Below are 13726 nucleotides of genomic sequence, written 5' to 3'. Positions count from 1 at the left end.
TACGGGGACAGCTGTAAGCTGCCAACTCCATGTTTTTCTCTTGATCCAGGATAACGTCTGTTTCCAAACAAAAGCATCCAGGAGCACAGAGAGAGAAAAGCACAAACCAAGTAGGAATGTTGGCCCAAGAAGGAAAAGAAAATCTTAGCTAATCCAGTGTGCTCTTGAGGTCAAAGAGGAAGGCTGGAGGTCACGCTGGCTTTGTTCTGCTGTCATAATGGCTTGTGCCAGTCAGAGCATCTGTCTGGGCCATCTGGGAAGACCAGGGGTTTACTGTGGGGAAGGTTAGGAGAGCATAGGAATGGGGAAGGAGAAGTGTCAGCCTGGTGTCCGAAGAGAGAAAGAGGGATAAGGGGTTAAGCAGGAAGAACCTTGGACTTCTGCACTGCTTTAAGGAAGGTTCATTGAAGGTGGGAGGGACCTGCCAAGCCGAAGTGCTCTCTCTTCAGAGGAGTCCATCCCTTGGGATGGGGCTGAATTCCTGATCCATCTTTCTCTGTGGCTAACAATCTGTGAAAATCTAGCCTTGAGACACTGTAGGTCAAAGCAGAGACTCTCTGTTTTGTTCTCTGCCCTGAAGATTTGAGGGACACATAGCCATGGAGGCCTCAGTCCTTGGAATGCATATCTGACAATGCTGTTAATGATCTTTGTACAATCTCTTCTATTCAAACCACCAGCAGAGACTGCAGAATGGATATTAAGGTCAGGGGCAACCTGTACTGGGATTGAACCAGGGCCAGCTGTTGGCCTGAAGTCATGAATGACTGTTACCCCATAACTCCCAACTTTAAAATTGTGTGTGTGTGTGTGTGTGTGTGTGTGTGTGTGTGTGTGTAGGGGGTCTATGGGGTCTTCACCTAAGATAATGCTTTACTTTCTAGACACTAATGAGGCATCTTATGTTTCAACTCCTTTCTGACAATAATGACCTAGAGCTTTGCAGACCCAACAGGTTGAGCATCATTCTACAATACTGCCCCAACTCTCCGACTCACCGACAGAGGCTCAGACCTCACATATATCTGACTAACCGGCCATGGAATTGGGGTCTGGGTGTGAATCCCACAATCCTATACTCAAGTTCAATAACTTGCTTCAGCAGCTGGAAGAACTCAGGGAGATGCTTTTATTTACCACTTACTACGATTATGGCTTGACTGTGAGATGTCCCGCATGGGCTTGTGTGTTTGAACAACTGGTCTCCAGATGATGTGCTGTTTTGGAAGGTTGTGGAACTTCGGCAGGTGGGGCCTGGCTGGGGGAATTGCAGCGCTGAGAACCTAAGGGCTCTATAGATCCATTTCTCTTTGAACCCCGTGTTTCCGGTTCACTGAGCTGTGAGCAAGCTCTCGCCCACACGGTGCTCCAGTGACTTTACTGTGGCAATAATAGTCACAGTAACTTTTGCAAAGAGTCTAACTGGGTTCTCATGTTTGAGAGATTTGACCCTACATCTTGTCAGGAAGGACAGGAAGGCTGGAGGGCCAGGATGAGCTGTAGGAGTAGAGTAGACAGCAGCCATGTGCCTCATTGCGTGAGTACTGAACCTCCAGCCCCAGAGTCTTGCATAGTCATCCTTCCCTTGCTCTCACAAGAGAAATCATTTCACACCGAGGAAGCAGATACCTAGCAGAACCCAAATCTGTTTGAGGCCCACCTGATTCCAAATCCTAAATTTTAATTCTCTGGCCTGGGACTCAATGACTGCTGTTTCCTGCCCATCATCTAGCCCTTGAGCTTGCTCTTCCAAGAGCTCCTCCCCTGTGTTCTTAGCCAGGGCCCCTCCCATCATCTTGTCTCAGCCCCAGCCGGACTCTAACCTGTTTTATGAAGGAACCTCTAGTAAGGGGAAGGAGACCCAAGGCTGATAGGATCACTGTAATATTCATTCACTCAAGGACTTGCTATCTAGTCCTGTACCTGTTGTTATTTGTTTGTATATTGTAAGGAGCCGCCCTCACATTCGCCATTATAAGATGGCGCTGACACCCGTATTCTAAGTAGTAAACAAGCAAGCTGCGCATGTGCTGGGGTAGCTTTCCACGCCATGTGCTCTGCCTTCCCCGTGACGACAACTCCGGCCAATGGGCTGCAGCCAATCAGGGAGCGACACGTCCGAGGCGGAGGACAGTCCTCCATAAAAGGGACGGGTTTCAGCCATTCTCTCTCTCTCTCTCTCTGGCTCTCTTCTCCACTGGCTCCTGAAGAAGTAAGCAATAAAGCTTTTGCCACAGAAGATTCCGGTTGCCCTGAGCGTGTTCTTACCAGGGGGGACAAAAGCGCGGGCAATAGTATATTTCTGTCCTTGCAACACTGGTATTGACCCTCAGTACCATGCCCACCAGGCAACTACTTCATCACAGGGCTCTATCTTTTATTTTGCTTTTCAGAGAAGGTTTTGTTAAGTTGCCTAGGCTGGCCTTGAAGTCCCTTTATAATGCAGGTAGCCATTCAGCTTTCACTATCCCTGCATCTGGTTCCTGAGCAGTTTCTGATCCTGCTTAGTATGATCTAGATGTTCAACATGTTCATACTAGCCAGGATTGGATTTGTGAACAGACACCACACCAAAGAGTATTAAATCCATCTCAGGAGTGACTGCACCAAAATCTAGCCTTGGCCAGGCATGACTACGGGCTGGAAGGTGTCAGTTATTAAAATAACATCATTCAGAAGAAACTAGGCAGGCAGGGAGAAATGCTCCATGGGCCATGATCACTCAACTGCACTGTAGAATCCAGCACTCTCTAACCAGAGAAATGGCTTTTCCCCGAGGTTGGATCCAAGCTCCCTCGTTGGCAAAACTTGACCTATTTATAGTCTTTGTTTATGCTCCCAGTTTGAATATTTATATGTTTCACTGTAGAAATATTAACAAGTTGATTGCAGAGTGCAGCCCTCCACGCTACCTGGGATGTTACACAATGTACAGTATGGGGGCTGAATTAACTTTCTCAAATCAGAGAGACTTTGTCTCAGGACCATACCTCACTGCAGGGATTTTGTATAAGTAAGGGATTATCCCGAGTTCTGCATCAATCAGTAGATTTTTTTCAGATAGATATAATCAACCAACTCAAACTCGCTTAAATAATAAAAAATATATGTTGTTGCATATGAAAAAGAAGTCTAGAAGTTGTGTAGCTCAATATGACTCAATACAGACAAGATATTAAAGCTCAATGCTCTCTGTACATTTTCTTGCCTCTACTTTCCTTTCTCTGTTAGATTTGTGTAAGGTTGCCTTTATTCACTGCAGAAAAGAGAGGGACCATTATTTCCCAACCTCATTTAGACATTTGCATAGCTCAAAACAAGAGGAGATACTGTTGTCCAAACACCCCGGGGGAAAGGTCCCGTAGGACCCTTGAATGAACATATCTCACATGTTGGAGCGGTGGGATGGGAATGGCACTGATGGGTCTTATCTAGAGCAAGTTGGCTCCATCTAGGGTTGGGAGAAAATGAGTTGATGTGAACCCATATGAACTCCCAAACAACAATCCGATGTCACCGAGAGGAGGAAGGAGAAAGTGGTTATGCCAAAGCTGACAGCCACCTCCTCTAGTGTTGCTATGTATTCCGTACACTGCCAGGTACATTAGAGAGATTATATACTTCATTTAAACTGTATTTCCAGAGGTAACAAAGATCCATGTGGTGATTTGAATATGCTTGGCCTAGGGAGTGGCACTATTTGGAGGTGTGGAGGAAGTATGTCACTATGGGGGAAGAGACCCTCAGACTAGTCACCTAGAAGTCAGTCTTCTCTTAGATGCCTTCAGAACAAGAGGTGGAACTCTCAGCTCCTCCAGCCTCATGTCTGCCTGGATGCTGCCATGCTCCTGCCTTCAACTATGGAATGAACCTCTGAACCTATAAGCCAGCCCCAATTAAATGTTGTCCTTTATAAGAGTTGCCTTGGTCACAGTGTCTGTTCACAGCAATAAAACCTTAACTGAGACAACCCACTTTCCTTAGCTCGTAAGCTTTCCATCCTTCATGACCCCCATTTCCAACAAACTTACCTAATGGTATTGATCTTATTTATTCATCTCTACTTTATGTCAATCGTTTGTGAAAATGCCATTGCCAGGGCTGGGGACATGGCTCAGTTGGTAAAGGTGCTCGCTATACAAGCATGAACACCTCAGTCTGGTCTCCATCCCCCACGTGGTGTTGTGTATGTGTTATCCCAGCACTGGAGGAGCAGAGACAGGACGAGTCCTGGGGTTCACTAGCTAGTCAGCCAAACCCAATCAGTGCATCCTATATCCCAGTGTGAGACCTTGTCTCAAAGAGTCAAGATGGATGGCTCCTGAGAAACAACACTAGAGGCTGACATACATGTGTTCAGACACGCACACACACACTATGCCTTCCCGAATTCTCTGTGCCTGCACAGAAGGTCTCCTTTGGCATTGCATGCTCCTTGGTGCTCAGTATGTCCCAACACAGTAGGCACTTGGTAAGCGCTCATAGAGCCAAGTCATTAGGGTCAGGTGGCTTCAATAGCAAAAAATAGAAATCCCAAATTTAATTCCCTGAGAATATAGGTGATATATTGTTTTACACACACACACACACACACACACACACACACACACACACACACACTGAAAAAGAGAAAGAGAGACAGAGAGAGAAACAGAGTGTGAGTGTGTGTAAATGTGCTTGCCAGGGCATGAGTATGGAGGTCAAAAGGAAACTTGTGGGGTTGGTTCTCTTCCTCTACTGTGTGAGTCCAGGAGATCAAGCTCAGGTCATCAGGCATAGCCAATAGCACCTTTGCCTGAGGAGCCATCTCAACTGAGCTGCAGCAGATTTCCCAAGTGAACGAAGGACCTAGTAACGCAAGAGTGTCAATATGGCTGCCATCTCCTACGCTCCGTTCCCAACACTGGCTTCCTCATGGTAGGTGAATGAAAGCAACACACTCAAGCATTTCCTTTACACACTGCACTGCAATGCTTGCACTCCTTGAAGTGGCAGAGGCCAGGCCAGGGACATGGAGGGTGCTTCATCACAGCCTGACAACATCCATCTTGGGAACAGGACTCAGTATCTCTTAAGAACTGTATTCTGTGTTCCTTTCTAGAGCTAGTGTAACAAAGGAACCTGAGCTGGTAGCTTGGTCAACAGATACTTACCCTACAGTTGGTAAGGCTAGGTAGTCAAAAACCAAGGTCCACAGAATAGGTTCCTTCTGAGAGCTGAAAAGGAAGGGTCTCCTCCATGCTCCCATCCTATGGCCTGAGGGCAGCCATTTCCCCTGCAGCTCTTTCCATCATCTCCATCTTTGTCTAAATCTCCCCTTTTTGTAAGAACACACTGGATGAGGGACCCACTCTTCCCCTATACCCTCATTTTAACTTAATTCACTACACCTGCAATGACCCTATTTCCAAATAAGGCCTCATTCTGGGGTAATGGAGCTTAAGATGTCAACACATGAACTGGGAGTGGGGGATATAATTCAGCCCACAGCATGCGTGGCTTTTTTCCTATGAAGCCAAAGCACATATAAGGCTTTTAGGAGCAGCTACTAAAGAAACCCAGCCTTTCTGCAGCCCAAAGCAGTGACAGACAGGAGCACAATAAGCCCCAGAGAGATTTTCTCATCAGGCTGCCATCTCCCTCAGTCTGTGGTTTCTCTAGATGGGTTCCCTCTGGCAATCATGTGATAATTGGCCCTTAAGATCCTTAGTCCCTCTTCTGAACCCTGTCTAGTTAATGCCCCTGGCACCTGCCGGAAGACAGAACTTGACTTAGAGGAGAAAAATCTCAAGGGATTTAGGATAGACATGCCCAGGGATACGGCTTCTGAAGTGGCCCTGCTGTCCAGACTATTTAGTATTAGACATCAAGGACTGTATGCTCACTGCCATGGCAGCTGAATGCCCTGGTGGGGGACACCCTCTCTGCAAGCATCCATGGAACTGTAGACATGACAGCAACTCTCCACATAAGGACAGACATTTATCACATCTCAGATAAGACTCTATGAGTGGCACAGATTAAAATGGAATAAAGGCCATTGGGACTTGGGACATCTAGAGATGTCCAAGACCCTTGGGGAAAGCCCTTCAACCTAACAAGAAGAAAGCATTGCCATTTGGAGCCCAAGCTGTCTGGAGCAGGGACATGTCACTGTGCTTCTTCCTACCTAAAAGGTCAACATATGCTCTAAGGGAAGTGTCGATGGAGGTGGGACACATGGGTACTTTTGTTTTGTTTTGTTTTTTCATGGATTCCTGAGATGTGAGATTGTCACGCAATAAAGTCTACTTATTCGAAGTGTACCACTTGATCATCTTTTATATAAGCACATAACTGACATCACCACCACAGTAAAGCTAATGAGTCTGTCTGCCACCCCTCAGGTGTCTTTTCCCCAACTCTCTTCCCTCATGCCCACTGTGTCCTTGAGTACCCTCGGGTCTGCTTCATGTCACCGAAGATTGGTTTGCACTGCTAGATTATAAATGAATACTCTTTTAAGGGTCTGGTTTTGTTCACTCAGCATCCCACTTACTTATGATGTCACAGACTTTAATAATCATTCCTGTCACTGTCGTGTGGCTCTCCATTTCCTGCTGGATCAGTTACTTTTCTTGCTGCCACCCATCACCTGACAAGAAACAACTTCAGGGAGAGAAGAGTTCTTTTGGCTTGCAGTTTGAGGAGATACAGTTCCTCCTGGTGAGGGGAGCAGGAGGAGCGTGAAACAATGTATCTTTAGTCCGGAAGCAGAGAATAGACAGAAAGTAGAGCCAGGCTATAAAGTATCAAGGCCCACTTTAGCGAACCATTTCCTCCAGCAACTTTATACCTCCCCAAGATTCCACACCTTCCAAAACAACATAGCCAGCTAGGCAACCCTGTTCTGACACACAACACATGAGTCTATGGGGGCACATTCATGTTCAAGGCACCATATCTATGGGCTGTAATTTATTTCCCATTCATCTAGGAATAAAATGATTATTTTTTAGCTTCTGGTTATTATGAATGAAGTTATAAACACTTGTAGGACAGTCCTTCTGCGAATGAGGCACAAGGCTATGTGTCTGCTATGCTATGGTTAGATAACTGTCCTCGGAGGCTTGAATGTCAGAGGCTTGTTCCCCAGTGTGGTACTATTAGACTAGTAGAGAGTAATGGAATATTGAGGAAATGGGCTGGGTTGGGAAGTCTTCAAATCAGTGTGTGTGTGTGTGTGTGTGTGTGTGTGATCAAAAGTGATTAATGGGGCCATCACCTCTTCTTCTTTTCACTTCCTGGGCAGGAGGTGAGCAGTTGTGCTCTGTGGTACACTCTCACCATGAAGACCACCACAGGTGCCAAGCAACAGAGCCCAGCATCATGGACTGATGTCTCCAAAACTGTGACCCAACTCAACCTTCTCCCTTTATAAATCAGTTGTGTCAGATACTTGTTGTAGTGATGGAAAGCCAATTCCCCAGCGGTGGGGATTTACTTCCTTGTATGGAGGGCAGGCCCTTGGTGTTTCTGGAGTCCTCCTTCACAGAGATCACCCTGGCTTCTGTTTTATTCTCCTTCCTCCCTAACCCTATACTGCTGCTATAATTAGTAACTAGACTAGGTCATAAGGGAAATAGACATCTGGAGAAAAAGAGGTTCCAACTAGATCTGGGATTTGTTTTCTTAAAATCAGAGCTAACTTCTCCAGCTCTGTCAATCAAGGCAATTGGTCTACACAAATCCACTCAAAACCAAGCAAGAGGGACCCAGATTCTCTGAACTACCCCTCCTCCAATCATACCTCGCTATCCAGAATAAGGAGTCTACACAAAGCCCACACCACCGTCACCCCCCCCACACACACACATACACATGCACACGCACACACACACACACACGCACACGCACACGCACACGCACACACACACACACACACACACCTTCTGTGCCTCTACTCTTTGCTCGGATTGCTGCAGCCTGTTTCTCCATCTGAGATGCCTAGGAAGGAGACAGCTCTGGGCAGAGTGTGACCACAACATGCATGTGCTCACAAGTATACCTTCACGTGTGCGCACAGGAGGCTTCTTGCAAATTGTATGGGAGTCAGGAGGGGAAAGAGACAGAAACAGTGTGAAGGTCTGAGAGCCAGGGGCGAGCTCTCAGTCCAGAACTCAAAAAGAGCAAGAAGCATCAGGTCAGGCCAGCTTCTGAGGACGGCCTGTTGGTCAGGCAGGGGGTTAGACCATATTTTACTTCATGGTACTTTAGTTGACCCACAGCATCTGCCGCTGTAGACATTTCTACATTTACAGTGGGCCCTGCAGACCTCAGGGACTGGCCAGGCCACCCATCCTCCTCCTGCTTCTCAGTGTTCTCTGGTACGTCCTTGCCTTTGATGCTTTCTTTTCCCTTTTGGGCTATCCTTGATGTTAATTTTAATCTTTTCCCAACAGCATGCATATTGAGAGACAGAAGCGTGTGCCGGGGGTGCGGGTGAGGGAGGGGATGGGCACACGACAGGATCTGCTGCTCTCACCGGTACATCTGGAGGCCAGGCTGCTAGGACTCTGGAGGACCTAGTTGATGTTTTTCCCTGAGATTATGCAAACGAGGGTAAGATGCTTTGAAGTCAGGCGGCTTGGTTTCCCAGTAAAAGGCTGCCTTGCACACTGTTGGGCAGGGCTGATGGCTGAAATGGCTCTCATTTCAACTCTTCCCTATCTCAACGACTGTGTGGCTCCTCCCACTAAGTGATGGAGGTTGTCCTTTCTCCTGGCTCAGACCAGAGATGCCCTTGTGACATCTTGTGATTGATAAGATGTGTCAGAAGCAGCAAGCCTAGGCCTCACGAAGCTTCTCTCCTCCCCCCACACCCCTTTTCCCTCCCTCCTTCTACTGCCATGGAAATAAGATAGCACTGGACTGCCTATGCCAGGCGATGCAGAGTGGAGCCTGGACCGTTCCTACTTCACACAGATGATGAGAGAGCTCAGCTCAAATGAGAAGAGATTGTCTCAGACCAGCAGAGCATCCCCTAGCACACATATAAACAAATATAAGAAGATATGTTCTGACACATGTCCCAATATGGACCCATCTTACGGACATGGTGCTAGATGACATAAACCAGACAAAGAGGTGACCTCCCTGATAGCGAATACTTAGAGGAGTCAAAACCACAAAGACAGAGAGCAGATGATGGTCACCAAGGGTTAGAGGTCAGAGGAGACTGGAAGTTGTTTCATGGGCACAGAGTTCCAATCTGGAAAGCTGAGACAGTTCCAGAGACCAGGTCTACAACACTGTGAACATGCTGGGCATTGCTGAAGGGTACCATTAGAAAGGGTTAAATGACATTTTTATGTCATATCTATTTTAAGGGATTTCCAAGAGAAAAAAAAAACAGCCAAGCAAAGCAGAATAGTGCATTACCTCAAAACACCCACCTTAGCTGCCAAAATAAATAATAATAATAATAATAATAATAATAATGTTCTGGATGTTTCTTAGTGGAACATTATCCAGTCAAACTGAGGGACTGCTGCTCTGACCACTGACCTCCAGGCATTGTAAGAGCATCATCATCTTAGTAAGGACAGAGGTTAGCAGACACTATTCACTAAGCACATTGGTTGGATTCCAAGAAGAAAAAGTTAGGGGGCGGGGTTATTTGCTCTTCATCAAGAACCAAAATAAACCATAGGTGACAACTATGTGGAGTGGTGACTAGAAGCACGGAAATGAGTACCGCCACGTCTTTTGCAAATCTATGCAGTGATGAAAGAGCCTCTATAATAAGACAGAGGACAGGTGTGCATCTGGAGTTCATTCTGGAAGCCACAGATGCATGCAGTCATGGCTCTGTCCACGGGGAAGCCTTTGTGCAAGCAAGAGGACCTGTAGATCTGAATCGCATACCAAGAGATGAACAGGGATCTAACGAAACCAAGCTCATGGTCTCTGATTCCTGGCTCTCTCTAAATAAACAACACCATGACATCCACTTCTGCTGTTCCACACTGGAATGCGTGTGCTGGCCAGAGGAAGGATTGTGTTAGCGACTTTAGAATAAAAGGAAAGACTAGAGGATATTTTGTAAATTGCTCACACTATATCCAGACAGGCTAGAGAGCAGCTAGGAATTTTAAAATGGTTTGACGTCATTTTAGAGCGTAAGATTGAAATTAATCAAAACTCTCCAGATCTATGGAAAATAAATAAATGTGAATGGACAAAGCGTATGCACTCCAAATGAAAATTTAACTTTGGACAAGTGGAGCTAGTATGATTTGTCAGCAATATTAATTAGAATAATACATGCATCTTAAAAACGATTAAACATTAACAGGAACAGCTGTGTCGGCTTGATGCAACATGTCATTGTTTAGAAGTAGCAAGTTTGATTGCTTTCCAGAATCATATGCATTACCAAGAGATAATATATTCGCCAAAGGAAATATAGGAAAGGCATTGCTGCAAGAATCCTCTCACCCTTAAAATACAATTTTAAGAAATCAGATTATCTAAATTCTGACTAGCGGTGAAGAAGTCTTGGCCAGTTGAGAAATACAAGATGCAATCCTGCTTATGCTAACACATGTGTGTACAGATAAACTCTATTTCAGAGCTGACTATTAAAATCTTGGTTAAGATTCCCGTGCAGCCACTGTACACACGAGCTCTGATATCTAAGGAGGTCTGCAAAGGCAAGTATGCATCGTAACACAACTATTTTTGAAAAGCAAGACTTCTGTGTCTTATTTTCTAATTGTAAGTGCATAATGGGAAGAGACCTGTAATATATGCAAATGTAAACCCCTTCCTGTTGACTCCAGTGAGCCATAAAAACACAGCACCACCATTTTCTATAAATGCAACAATGTCAGAAGTGCTAGGTAATGATGCTTTAATCTATTATAAGCAAAGTGCACACCCAGAAGGGTAGGCAATATGCTGCTTTCCCCAAACCTACTTAGTCCGAGAGTATTTCTTGTGATAATGTTGTTTAATGTCCTGTGAAACACAGGTGTTTCATGATTAACAGCTTGGTACGAGCTAATTCTACACACAGAGGAGGAACCCGGCTCCAGAGGGGAAAGAGGAGCTATGTATGGCCATGGGTACCTAGTGCCTCTCCATTCCCATTATATCTCTTGCACAGCTTCTCCAGAGAGGAAGTTTGAAGTTTGGGTAGAATTACATAGACCCATAAGGAAGTCTTCACTCTTTTTTTTTTTTTTTTTTTTTTTGAGACAGGGTTTCTCTGTGTAGCCCTGACTGTCATGGAACTTACTCTGTCGACCAGGCTGACCTCGAACTTAGAAATCTGCCTGCCTCTGCTTCCCAAGTGCTGGGATTAAAGGCGTGTGCTACCACCGCCCGGCTGGAAGTCTTCACTCTTTTTCTAAACCTTGAACTTTTATCATTTTAAACTTAGCTTCCTGTCATTTCTTTAGGGGTGTATATATTCATTTTTTAATTAAATTCATCAATGGCTTAGAAGGTACAAGTCTCCATGTTTTCCCTCATGATGGTTGGTCTTAGTTATCAACTTGATGGATTAAGTAATGCTCAGCATAAGTGAAATGAACCTTGGGGTGTTCTGTGAGGATATTACCAAAATAACTGACTGGAGGCAGTGTTACTCCACGAGCTGGGAACCTGCACTGAATTAACAAGGGGGTGTTGATAAAAGGAGAAATCCAGATGAAACTGGAATTCTCCTTGCTCTGTCTCCTGCCTCCTGGTCTTTCATGATGTGAGCAAGCAGCCTTTCATGCCTGCTGTCACAGGCAAGGGCAGCTCCTGCCAGTGCAGCCTGCTGTTCAGTTATACCTTCTAAATCAGAATCATGCTAGAGGGAGGCTCATTAAGACTTAAGTAGCAAACTCGTAAGTCTCAGAAAGTTCCTGAAACTTACAAAGCACACTGACCCCTAGTAAAAGAGTAAAGAGTGCTGGTAGAGAAGAGACTCTCTGACCTGTCAAGCTTGTTGCAAGTTGTGAAGAGAGATCCAGAGCTACAACTTCTGTGAGTTGTTACCCAGGCTAGGATAGATTATTCAGTAACTCTGATGCCTTTGAGTCATCCATGCACCTGTGAGTAACCATCACACACACACACACACACACACACACACACACATACACACATGAAGTGGAAATTTTTGGTTTGTTTGGAGAGTCAGTTATGTCAAATGATGTTTTGCTGGGGCACAGAGGTGAAAGGATGTCTTGCTAAAGTAGATACGTGAAAGAATGTTTTCCTGAACCAGACACCGGTGAAAGCATGTTTTGATATAGAAGGCACATGAAAGGACACATGATGAAGGATTATAAATATGATCCCACAGTGTGGGGGATGAGCACTGAGCATTGGTTGGGTTTGCTCTGCCTAACTGTTCTTTGCTACAGGCATGTATTGGTTCGCCTTACATAGTGTTGTTGCGCTCTACTTGTAGTAATGCCACCATTGAGAGAAACTCGCCAAGAACTACTCATGAGGTGGTTCCTGTGGGAGCTTGTGCTTTTACTGCCTCACTTCAGGCCAGTTGGAGAGCCTTTTGGTTTCTTCAGGATTGAACTAAAGCTGCTGGTTCGTGCATGGTATCTGCTTGCTGAGAGGCAAGAGGAAAGGTTGAACATGTATTAAAATTGGCTACAAAACTTGTGCTTACACACACACACACACACACACACACACACACACACACTCCTGTAAATAACTCCAATAAATTCATTGGCTCACCAAGTGAAAGCATGACTTTGGTCTATTCTTGGTTCCTTATTTGGTATGAGTAGACATTTGCTCATACTTTCCCATCGTGATGGACTGTGCCCTCACACTGTGACCCAGAGTAAATCCTTCCCCTAGGTTGCTGTTGTCAGGTATTCAGTTATAGAGATGAGAAAAATAACTACTACACTTACCTAACTGGAAAATCAGAGAGATACCATGCCTTTCAAAGGTTTTTCACTTCTTCAGTCCACGTAGCCTTTGACATTGCATTCTTTGCACTGTGACATTTCACACACCTGAGATTTGAGGTGAGTGGTCCAAGGGCATCAAGTGTGAAATATGTAGTCATTAACTTTGATGTCCTGCTGGGTGACAAAATTTTTCTTGGGGAGAAACAACACACATGTCTGCTCACCAAAGGTCGTGAGCCCATCATGGTCTAAAATATGGATACCACCAAAATCCAACTTGGTGAACTGAATTTTATTGGGATTATTTATAGGATTATGCATGAGAAGTCACTTACAGGAGCAGAAGCTACTCAAAGACAGCTACCTTACCAAAGCCCATGCCAGCATGGGTGCCAGGTCACAAAGCTGGGAACATGGAACTCACTACACAGCATACAGGAAACTCAAAAAGTTAAAGAGTGTCCCTTCCAGGTGCTTCAGTTGGTTTAAAAAGAGACTCTGGCCTTGGCATGGGCTCTGAAGCTCACCCACAGTGAAGCACGTCCTCCAACAAAGCCACACTTCTTAGTCCTCCTCAAATAGTGCCATGCCCTGGTGACTAAGTTTAAAATATATAAGCCTATGGGGGCCATTTGTATTCAAACCATCATGTCCCACTCCCTAGCCCCCATAGAATTATAGACATCTCTTAATGCAAAAAAAAAAATGCATTTAGAACAACTTCAAATGTCTTTCACAGTCTCAATACTGTTTAAAAGTACAAAAATTCAAAGTCTCTTCTGAGATTCAAGGCAATTTAATCATAAACA

Source organism: Mus caroli, unplaced genomic scaffold (genome assembly GCF_978045245.1).
Source record: "Mus caroli unplaced genomic scaffold, Mus_caroli_1 scaffold_1, whole genome shotgun sequence".
Taxonomy (NCBI): Eukaryota; Metazoa; Chordata; class Mammalia; order Rodentia; family Muridae; genus Mus; species Mus caroli.
This window is presented reverse-complemented; position numbering follows the sequence as displayed.